This window comes from Cavia porcellus, unplaced genomic scaffold, assembly GCF_034190915.1.
Source record: "Cavia porcellus strain 051 isolate PalLab524CR breed Dunkin Hartley unplaced genomic scaffold, mCavPor4.1 scaffold_11, whole genome shotgun sequence".
In the NCBI taxonomy this organism is placed as follows: Eukaryota; Metazoa; Chordata; class Mammalia; order Rodentia; family Caviidae; genus Cavia; species Cavia porcellus.
The window spans coordinates 51,122,292-51,134,534 of NW_026947494.1; the positions used below are offsets into that span (position 1 = coordinate 51,122,292).

The 12,243-nt window shown below is 40.2% G+C and overlaps 1 pseudogene; it reads right to left on the minus strand.

The window, feature by feature from the left end:
* Positions 1-1,937: 1,937 nt before the first annotated feature.
* The window catches only part of LOC134478034 (ubiquitin carboxyl-terminal hydrolase 26-like), a 41,148-nt pseudogene continuing 30,842 nt past the window's right edge, over positions 1,938-12,243 (minus strand).

Genomic DNA, 12,243 nt, shown 5'->3' on the forward strand with positions numbered 1-12,243 from the left:
TGTGAAACTGAGAAGAATGTGTATTCTGATTTTTTTCTTTGCTGAATTTTTGTTTTTTTGAACTATCTCTTTATGACAATGAGGTGTTATGGTCCCTGTTACAATTGTATTATTGCTTATTTGATTTTTCATATGTATTAATATTTGTCTTATATAGTTGAGTGCTCCTATATTTGGTGCAAAGATATTCATGACTGTTATCTCTTCCTCTTGAAGTTTTCCCCTGACAAATATGCAGTGACTATCTTTTGATCATGCTTGATTTGAAGTTCACATTGTCTGCAAACAAGATCACTACCCTTGCTTTTTACTTAGTTCCTGTCATATAAAGTATTGTTTTCCACCCTTGGACTTTCAGCCTATGAACTTCTTTTTGACTTATATGTGTTTCTTGTATACAACATATTGTTGAATTTTCTTTCTTGATCTACTGTGCCTGACTGTTTCTTTTGATTGGTATACTAATACCATACCCCATATTCAGGGGGAAACTTGTGTTGGTAAAAGTAGGATTAAAAACCAATCCTCCGTGTAATGTAAGAAAGACACAGTACAAGTCATTCATTCCCAAAAAAGATGCAATGCACTATAGATTCACTGCCTCAAATGCAAGAAAAAGCATTACAGAGATAGTACATACTTGCTATCAAAATTATTAACCCCCTTAATTATACAGAGTGCTTACAGAGTACAATCACCCTGAAAAGCCATGTGGCTTTCTTCATAAACAGTCACTTCCATACAGTTTGTCATGTTGTACCAAAACAGTGACAAGTAAAGCTTTCAAATCCTAAAAGTCCCCTTTTAAACATATATTGTTTACTTATTAAAAGAACAAAGCTATCATGCTATAAGGCACAAAAGTGTAAGAGAAATAAAAAAATAGTCTTATAATATTGAATTCAAAAAGATTCTTCAAGGTTCTGTAGGTAAATCCAGGTAAACAAAGTTCCTGTAGGCAATGCAAGCATTCCTCTGAGCAGTCCAACGCTGCTCCTATCAGCAAGGATGTCAATAGCTTGCTAGCACACATACAGGATAAGTGGGCAAATCAACTTCTCTCCCTTTAAGATCCCAGTCTGAGAACAGATTCCCCCCCATTTGAGAATTAAGAAAGAGAAGAGAAAGGCTCCATAGGCAATTTGAAGACTTGACATGGTATGGTGTTCAGTGTCATTTAATTAATAAGAGGATTCAAAAGTTATCAGTCTCATTTAATTTTTTTTGGACTGGATCCCAGTAACTATTATTTTTCCAACAAAGCACTGGGTATAATTAGCAGGAGTATGCCTGCAGACTTGTACTTTTCTGGGTTACTTTTTAGTAAGTTCACAAAGAAAAACATATCTAAAAATAAATGCTAAAAATGCAGTCAAAGTCTTTTATAAAATAAGAAACTCAGATATATGACAACAAAATAATACCAACATGTTCTACAAACTATAGTAGCGCTTACACTTTCTTAAATGTCAGAATCTCCATCAGATTTCTGTTCTTGCTGCTCTCTGCTTCCAGTTTATGGAACTCAAGATGCTGCATTTCAAATCAGGTCCCCTCTTCTTGTGATGTTGCTGATGGGCACACTTTTCAAAGCACTGCAGTAGAACATGAAAAGCACATCTCCCTTGGAGGAGAGAAGTGTGTGCATCAACCAGAACTGTGGGACTGAAATGTGTATCTGGGGTAGATTGGTGATTTCCCCCCTGCCCTAAGAATGTTTGTTTAAACTTCAGTCTTAAGACTAATCTCTAGCTCTATGTAGTTTAGAGTTCTCTTTCTGTGCAGGAAGTGGTAGTGAGTGAGGTAATCCAAGAGATCTGAGCACAGAGGTGTCTAACTTCCTAAGAGGGCTTGCCTTGGTGACAAATCTGAGACTTAGACTGAGACTTAGACTTAGACTTAGGCTTAGGCTTAGACTTAGATTTAGATTTGGATTGCTATTGGCACTGGGACTGAGACTGGGCCTGAGCCTGAGCCTGAGCCTGAGCCTGGGAGGTCTTTACCCTTAGCTCCAGCTCTTCAAAGATCTCATTATACATGTAAAAGAAGATGAACAAAGCCTATCCTTCTGTACCTGGGACTCTGAGATACTTGATACCAGAAGATCATTGTAAGTGGACCAGGCCTGCTTTGTAAAATCGTAAACATCACTGATATAGTGTCCTGAATTGAAGATACTTCCAAGATGGCTGATAATACCAGTGAGCTTATAGATACGAGAATTTTTGACATCAGCCTTTTCTTCTTGTTCCAGGGTTTTTGATTCTGGTTTCCTTATCAGAACTATCTTTGTTTCCAGGTTTAGCCTTCTGCAGATTTAATTCTGTATGTTCTCTAATGTTTACTCAGGCCTCCAGGTATTTGGTTTTGGAAGGCCTTCAGGAAGTGTGTGTTGAGGGATATCTTTATGGATTCCCATCCCATCACATTCCTCACTTTGTTTGGTCACCTCTGGGATATTCCTGTAATCCTGGTTTTCTTATTGTTTGAAAAGTCTTCAGTGGTCTCACTGGCACTATCAAACTCTGACTGCAAATGTATTGTTTCTTTCCAGACTTCTTTACTTTTGGATTTTCAGGCACTCCTTGAACTTGTGCTTCTGTGAGACAGGTGTCTGAGCTGCTAAAGGGTTTACCTGAATATCTGGAAAACAGAGGAGGGTAAGTGTCTTCCAGATTCATCACTGAGCTGGATAACTGCTCTTCTCGGGTCAGTACTGCATCTCCTCAACATGCCGATTCTGACTCTCTCTTATCCACTTTCTTCCATTGTATTCTTCCTTTTAAGCAATCTCTGGGATTTTTGTGAATCAGATTCTTTGCCTGATTCCATTCATTTTGTTCTGGAATTCTTGGGCTTTTCTGACTTCACTAAAGATAATGAGCAAAGAATGCTAAAACTTAGCTTTTGAAAAGCTATTTGTAATCATATATCTCTAATGTGTACATTTTTGCCAAGAGGAACAGATGGCTTGGTGTCCTCATTGCAATGAGAAAAAAAATCTAAATATGTGAAAATAGTAATTGCCTGGTCATCCTTCCTTAGTGACAAAAACTCATTAAAGTGATAGTGTTTCAGGTGAATAATAAGAATCCTAAGCAGCCCACTGAATTTGTGTGCTATCAGATCTCATGTGCTTACACTTCTCACACTTATACTCAAGCTCTTCTGATCAATAGTAGACTGAATAGACAAAGGCTGTGCTTTCTTTCCTTGTAGAGGGTTGATGGAGAAATAATTATTTGGTTCTGTCTTTTAAACAGAGTGACCACAGCTTTAAAATATATAGAGCACAGAAACTCACATTCAAAATTAGTCATGACAGAACAACCAGCTACTCTAGCAGCAAAATCACCAGCAAATGCTTGCTGAGGGGAACTATAGTGCTCAGATTTGTTTTTGCTTCTGCCAAAATCTTTGGTATTTGGAAGCCCTCCTTCATCTGATCTAAGCAAAACTTAAGAATTCATGTGTATTGTTTTGCATGTCCATAGTGAATATCTCTGCAACTAGTGAACTTTTTTTTAATAGTCACAAGTACTTTCTCCTTGATGCTCATGTTAAAAACATCTTTCATAGTAAGCAGGAGTGCCATGCACAAGAAAAAATATTATGGGAAATTTTTGCCTCAGGGAAATAAGGACTGAGCACATCATTAACAAACAATGGAACTGAACAGAGGGACTATAAGACTTCATTAATGTAACAAGTGTTTCCCATTTGGGGAGACCTTCACACCATGTCTGTGAGTAAAGTTTACTGGGCAACTTGGGTTCTCGACTGTCTGCACAATAATTTAGTGCCAGCAGAAGCTCTCAAAGTGCATTCTCAGTGAGATGTTGGAGTTCAATATCACCTAGGGGATGATCATCAAAAATGCTGGCCATTACTACACATGCAGATTTCTTATTGTCTTTAACTCTCTTGCCTTTGATTGTTTCTTCCAATTGTGGTTTTTATAATTCAAGGGATTTGCATTGTATTTTTCAGGAATTTCTTACTTTCATCTGCCTCTGAATCAGAAGATTGCATTGATTTCTTCTTCTCACATTGAGTTTCTGGCTCTTTACTAGTAAGTGTGGATGATTTGCATGAAAACAAAGATATATTCTGAATATATGTTCCACTTTCTTGGTCTGTCCCTGAGCATTCCTCATCAGATTTATTACAAATGCTAGGCAATGAACTTTCACTGGTCTGTGTTGCTGTACTGGTAGACACACTCTCACTATCTTCCTTATTAGAGCTTGTGTGGTTCAGGATTGTCTTGAGGGACACTGTCCAGGAATACTCTCAATAGTTTAGCATCTGTGGAAGCTAATCTTTCAACAATCAAGAAACCATTATTTCAGAAAGCCAAATGTAAGGGAGATTTTCTCCAGAGTATGTAAAGGGTACACTTTTATTATTTAGATAAAAATTTTTAATTTTTCCAGCTTTGAAGTAGGTCAGCAGTTTAAAATTCTTCCTCCATTTCATTGCTTTTAGGAATACTCTTTGTGCTTTGGACACCCCTGACCTCTTGCTCCATGTTATGTACCATATTAGGTATCATTAGGCCACTCATGTTTTCTTTAAGATATCCTGGAAATGCTGACAATCTTGCAACTTCAGTTTGTTTCCAAATGTTAACTTTCCAAGAATCTTGAGGAAGGCAAGCACTTAGCAACTTAGGCACAATGAAATAGGACCATTCACAGAGGAGATCTCCACTGAGCTGGAGGGGAAAGGATGGAACTCTTTGGAAATCAACACACCAGGCTGAACTTAAAATTTTGAAGAAAGTTGCATTCACTTTTCCAGTGTTTGTTGAATTCTGAATGATATTGTCATACTCGATTGACTCCCTGAACTCCCTTTACTCCAATCCAGTCCAGCCAATCCTCCACTGTCTGTTACTGGCTTTCTTTTGCAAAAAGCATCCATTAAAGTCCTCATGTTGGAAGAACTCAGCACTGCAGACCCACTCTACAAGCTAGGACAGAGTGGGCTAATATTTTCTATTTCAAAAAGTTTTTATTTTGTTTTCTGTGATGATCCTTATGAGCTTTGATGGTAGGTAGCAATATCACTAGTATCAAGGCCTCACTAGGAAGAATGTGTTGTTTAGGGATATCTTCTTGTGTAAGAGATTCTTGGTTTGTGTCTATCTCAAGATCCTACCTTCCCAACTGATTAAGAGTGGAGTATTGGCTTATGTTTGGCTCAGTCCTCAGTCTTTTGGTGTAGGGCTGTGGTGAGGTTGTTACCCTAGAGCTCCCCAATATTGCTACACAAGGGAGTCCAACTGATTGCAACAGGTATGACATCCTAGTTACAGTAATACAACTAGCAATAATGATAGCATCAAGCACAATTTAGAAATTGACAAACTGTGGTACTTATTGATTTTGTACTTTAGACTATAGGAGACAAGTTTGTAGTTATATAACAGAACCAATCATAAATTAGGGGCTTGCATGCAAAGTGTTTCCCATTGTTAGAGTGGACTTACTTTTGGTTCATCTGGATGAACCAGTCACTGAGTCAGTGCTTCCTGTGCTGGCCACCCCTCCCGCTGTGTAGGGGAATGGGCTAGACACCTGGGTTCTTCAGGTGGAGGTTCCCAGGATGGCAGAGAGGTGGTAGGTGGGGTTTCTGTCCTTCTGTGTGGCTCACTGAGGTTCCCCCTCTGTTGGCTCTTTCTTGATTCCCAGTGTTCTTTATTCCCCCTCTTAGCTATGTACTAGTTGTTTTCTAGGTATTTCAATCTGGGTCCCAGAGAAGTTGTGAATTGCTGTTGGCTTCTACTTAGGAAATATCTTACTTTAGCAATGCTGTGAACTATGATTGGCCATTGCATGATCAAATTTGGATTTCATTATCTTGTTCTTTGGGGACTTCCCCTATCATTGCCTTTGTCAGGTTCCTTGAAATGAGTGGATGCACCTGTATTGACTGGTTTCTTAGGCTCTGCTGGGAGTTCCTTTCCCTGAGTTGCTGACTGTTCATATTCAGCTCTTTGTTGAGGTTCCTGCTTCACCTTCAAGAAGGGCCTTTTGCTTGGTATCTAAAGATAATGATGCTAGTATCCTCCTTCTCATTTCCCTCAACCTTCTTTCCTCATATCGAATCCACATAAAATATGAACTTTCCCTCACTATTTGTGGGAGTTAACTACTTTCCACACATAGTATTCTTGTCATTAACTCTGTTGCAGGCAACTCCAACCACAGTCACTTCTCACATGAGTCACGCCCAAGACCTCATTTCCCCAAACCGCAAGGCATGCATGTTACCCTCACAGCATGCTTTCCATGAAGAGATTATCTCTAGGTTTGAGGAAAAGAGAAAGAACTGTAGAAAATTGGATGGGAGTAAAATTTCCCTAGCTCTTCAAGTGAAACAACTCTCCCTTGAACTGGTCTCAGTTGAGCCTCCCAGTGTTTCAGTGTGAGGACATCAGCCCTGCCCAGGCACTTCCTTTGCCAGGCCTGCCTGATAATCTGCTGAAGTCATTTTTAGATGTGACAGTGGTTGTCTCCCATCATATTAAGGTCATAAGCAAAAATGAGTTTGAAATAGTCCATATGTTCTCAGACATAAGAGATACAGGAAAAACTTAGTACTTAAGTTTTTAAAATCATCAAAAATATATCATGTAAAGATGAAGTGGATAACTATTGAATTTTTCAACTCTAGAGTAGTGGATACATAATTATTTTTTAAAAATTATCTCTGCATAGACAGTTCAGGTCAAAATATAGTTTAATCAGAAGTCAGTTCTCCACTCTCTTTGGTTTAAGGGTAGGATTAGGGAAAGTACTCTGCTTATACAAGCTTAAACAGTTTCTTTTATTTTTTCTTTATTCTGACTTTTCTATTCTGGATGTTCTTTAATGATATTTGCATTATTTATTTCTATTATGTAATATCTAGTAGCTAACAAACTCGATGATCAAAATTATATTCTTCCATTTATACTTTAAATACCTAATGACTTTTTAGCCCGATTTAAATGACCAAATTTTTTCAGTGTCTCTGAGAGAAGCAGATATGAATTAATATTTCAACACTTTTTAGAGTTCAGGACCCACATTCTGAAGTGTTAATAGAGAATCTTGAACTTCCTGAACTTAAGTAGGAAACACTTCTGCTTTAACATTCCTGTTTTAGATTAGGAAAAAGCTTGTAAATTTCTTAAAAATATCCTATTTCAAGCAAGTGTGTTATTTATAGATTTGGGTCAACTTGATTATATACTTACCTATGAAAGAAATTGAGTTTTTGTGGATATTTAATTGGATTAATTAATTTCAAAAGTGTTTACTGAATAAGCCTGGCATTGTAATGGCTCTTTAGCCAAAAAATATAATGATCAGGCTGTCCTTTTATTATCCTAATATATTCTATGCTATATTTTCAGTTGAAGACAAGAGGCTTTTTCTTTCAAGTTGGAAGTTCTTGGGGGCATGCTTTTTGAAAAGAATATGGAAATAGCATGCATGTGTTTCTTAAGTGAGAAAGTTGAAACAGGAGGATATAAACTGACATTCAGAAGTTTTATCTATACTTACTGGTAGCCTTTTAGGTCACCTTGCACAGGCTTTATGTTCTCAAAGCCCCCTTTCTCCTGACAGCTCAGTACTGTGGAGATTATAATTGTTTACGTAGTGTTTTGAAATCTCCAGAAATGTGCTGTTCTAACTGTAAAATGATATACAAAAAGTAAAGGATTTGAGGCTAGCTTGGTTTTTCTTTTTCTAAAGCAAATAATTGTTATTTTTCTCAGTGAGAATAAGTAGACAATGGAACCTGTCAAATATTTATGCTAGAAATTTGCTACTTTGTGATTTGTATCCTGTGGGGCTAATTTTGATTATTCATAATTGCTCACTTTCAGCATGTGGCCTAAATTTTTCTGTTTTTAAAACTGCTTGACAAATATTTTAAAAATGAGTTTTAGAGTCAGAAAAATGCTGTTTGAAATGAATTTGAAATTGTTAGAGTGATGACAATCACCATTCAGCACTTGTCTTGTGCTTTGTCTTCAGACGGTGTCTTAGTTACTTTTTACTCGTCGCTGAGACAAAATACCTGAAGCCCAAGGCTGGGAAAGGAAAGGTTTATTTCTTACAGTTTTTGGAGGTTTCAGTCCATACTCAGTTGGCTCCAAGACAGGCAGGCATGGCTGGGCTGCAGTTCATGGTGGCTGCCAACAGCCTACTTGAACCAGCAAAGAGAAAAACACACCTTCTTCCTGCCATTACATCACATCCTGGCTCCACCCCTATGTGGGTGGAGCACTGACACCATCAATCCAAGCACTATACAATGAACCATCACATATGAACAATGCAAACTCATGAGGCCTGGGGGACACAAACATAAACCATGACATTCCACCCCTGGCCCCCAGGACTCATGTACATCCTTTATACAAAAGACGTTTAGTCCAACTCCAAGATTTGCCAAAGTCCTAACAGCTTCAACATTGCTGAAAAGTACAAGTCCCAAGTCTCCTCCAAGATCTATGGCAAATTCTTAACTGTAAACCCCTGTACAAAAGAAACAAGGTTAAAAATTTCTGAAATGCAAAGGCACAAAATAAACATTACCATTCCAAAAGTTACAAACAGGAGAATAGAAACCATTCGAAACAAAGCAATTCCAACATCCAGCAGGGCAAACATTAAGTCCTAGAGTTCCAAGCTCAGCATCTGAAGCAATCTGGTTGCAAGCTCCAAAAGGCTTGGGTGATTCCACCCCCAGGGCACTTCCAGCGATTTCAACTCCCGCAGCTTTTCTCTTACATCCTCTCTGCTCCCTTTTTGCAGCTTCCCTTGGATCATCCACATTCCTGGCTTTTCCAAACTTCTGGGGTCTCCACTGCACCTTTGGCTTCACACTTACATCTGCACAAATTGCCCTCTCAGGGGCACACTGCTTGGCCAGCCAGGCCCTTTGCAATCGAGGTGGAAGCCGTCTTACCCTCAGAATTTGTGCATTTTCCTTGCACCTAAAATCAGCACCTTGTGGATGCTGCCAAGGTTTGCTGCTAGCTGAAGCAGTAGCCAGGCTTTTCTCTCTCTTGGCTGTAGGGGTCAGTTGCCTGGATCGCAGGGCTCTGTTTACCTGATTGTGATGAAAAGCTTCTCTATGTTGCCGCCTTTCTGGAAACTCATGTGGCCTCTGTCGCCATTCTGGAACCTCACTTGGCTTCTGTCGCCATTCTGGAGCATGGCACTCTGTAGATTTTTCCTCTGAGCAAAATTTTTCATCTTTGCTGTGAGGCTGCACAGGGTGGGGACTTGCTTCCTGGGATGCCCCGGGGCCATCTTTCTTATCTCCCTGTTTCTCCTCAGGAATCAAAATTTCAACTCTGTCTTTACAATCCACACCCTTCCTGGAATCTTCCTTTGGGCCAAACTCACAGCATTGTACATTATCCTTCTGGGCTCTTTGCTCCTGATTCGAAACATAAAGCTGGCTGAAAGCCACCAACAATAGCCATGCCACAGCCTCAACATTTGGTTGCTTTTAAATTTCTTTTTCAATATTAATCAGTCCATTGCCCTTTGTCTCAGTCTCAGGCAAAGTCTCTGGGCAGGAGCAAAATGCAGACAAACTTTCTGCTAAGCCATAACACACATCATGTGGAGTCCAACGTCCAATGCAGTCCTTCCCAGCAGAAACCTCCCAAGCCTGGTCTTTGCCATCAGGCTTTCTATCAGCTTTCTGGTCTCCTGAGCTCTGACCAGAATCTCCTCTACAGAACAGCCTAAGCTGCTCCAGCTCTATGCATCCAGGCGACGTGTCCAAACCTTTTCAAACTCCGCCCACAAGCCATTTCCAAAACCTCTTGAAAAACATGGCCAGGTATAGTCACAGCAAACGACCCCACTCCTCAGTACCAAATTTCTGTCTTAGTTACTTTCTACTCGTCGCTGAGACAAAATACCTGAAGCCCAAGGCTGGGAAAGGAAAGGTTTATTTCTTACAGTTTTTGGAGGTTTCAGTTCATACTCAGTTGGCTCCAAGACAGGCAGGCATGGCTGGGCTGCAGTTCATGGTGGCTGCCAACAGCCTACTTGAACCAGCAAAGAGAAAAACACACCTTCTTCCTGCCATTACATCACATCCTGGCTCCACCCCTATGTGGGTGGAGCACTGACACCATCAATCCAAGCACTATACAATGAACCATCACATATGAACAATGCAAACTCATGAGGCCTGGGGGACACAAACATAAACCATGACAGGCAGCATGTGATTTTCTATATCAAGATTGTTGTTTTACATTTACATGGTGTATAGGTACCTGGTCCATGTCAATGTAGCCTGAATCATTTCTGAGAATTGGTGCCTTCTATTTCTCTTTAACAAAACTGTACATCATCTTTTTCCTTCTTCAATCTATCAGGGGGTCCTACTATCTTGAAAGAAGGCTGAATTAAATAACAATGTTTATTATTAATGAAATATTTTTGGTTATTACTCAGTATTCTGTTTTTGCAAAGAACTAAGAACTTGGTTTTGAAATTAGGGCAACCTTTATCATCTGAGAAATGAGGACTTTTTCCCAATCACATCAAACCTCTTACTGTTACTGGATGGTCCTCTCAGTCATGTGATTTTTTTGTTCCAACAGTGTCACTTCAGGGGGGATTGATGCCAGAACCATGAAGCAAATATTGGAAAGAATTTTCAGTTTTCTAATTTGTAAGTCCCATCCTAAGCAATATAACCAGAGCAATTATAGGAGCGTGGTGACTTAGAATGCATTCAGCATGCTTTATGAGAATGACAAAAACAGTACCGCAATCACTAAAACCTCATAACACACACAGACAGGAAAAGTAAGTGTGTGTGTGTGTGTGTGTGTGTGTGTGTGTAATGGACATTTTAGCAATTTGTTTACTTGAATCTGTCTCAGATGGCTTGACTTGAGAATGTGGTTTTGTATCTTTATATATAATACTATTAGATTAATAATTCTACCCAGTCAGACACTTGACAACCAAAAATACTTTGCCATTATTAAAATTGGGATTGTAGGGGCTAGGGATTTAGCTCAGCAGCATAAGAACCTGCCTTGCAAGCAGGCGGTCATGAGTTCGATCCCCGGTACCCGCAAAAAAAAAAAAAAAAAATTGGGATTGTAAGGTTGTGATTTGTGCTATTTTAAACTAAGTTGTCTAACAACATTCTGACCAATTGGAAGTTTGTTTCATAATATCAAAAATTCTCAGATTGAATGTATCTCTAGTGCTAGGGACACAAATACTAATAAAGGAGGAGCCTATCAGTAACTAGAAATGACTTTAGCCCTTAATCCTTAGACTTGGTTGGGGTGCTTCCTCATGGTTGGCTGCCCCTCCCCCTCAACTCGCATCTAGGGTGGCCCTGGATCATTGGCTGTCCCTCCCGCTCGACCTCAGGACCTGGGACAGCCCTGGATAGTTGGCTGCCTTTCCTCCTCACCCCTCAGACCTAGGAAGCCCCTGGACTGTCAGCTACCCCTCCCTATGGACCCTCAGAGATAGAACTGACATAAATCATGGGCTACCCCTCCACCTTCTCACCCTTATAGGATGTAGGATGGTCATGGATCATCGGCTACTTTCCTCCTTGCCCGCTAGACCTGGGATGGCCCAGGATCATTGACTGCTCCTCCTGCTCAACTCCCAAACCTGGAACCATTCCAGATTGTGGGCTAACCCTCCCCATCAACCCCCAGACCTAAGACTGCAAGGGATTCTCAGCTGCCCTTCCTCTTCACCCCTGGACCAAGGAGAGCCACAGATCATTGACTGCCTCTCCCCATCAACCCCTGGACTTTGGATAACCTTGCTGGCCTAATGGGAGATCAATAACCCCTTATCCATACAGAGGACCTCAGCAGGCTTACAACAGTGTGGTGAGCTTCCCACTCAAATAGAGGACCTCAGAGGGTAAACAGGAGAAGTAATGAGGTCCTTACCAGCTGTAGGACATTGGCAAGCCTGTCAAGAGTGTGGATGAATCCTTCCTCCATACAGAGAACACCAGCCAAGTTGAGGAGAGTGTCAATAAGGCCACCCCCAACTCGGAGGAAATCAAAAGGGCTAAGACACCTAGTGACACAGCAGGGTTGCAGCTGAGGCAAACACTGTAGCCAGGTAGATCTAGTGGCCTCCAACAACCTGAAGCCATAGTAACAGCAGAAGAAGGGCTGACTTATACTAATCCTCCCAGGCTATTCAGCCTAGCAAGAATATA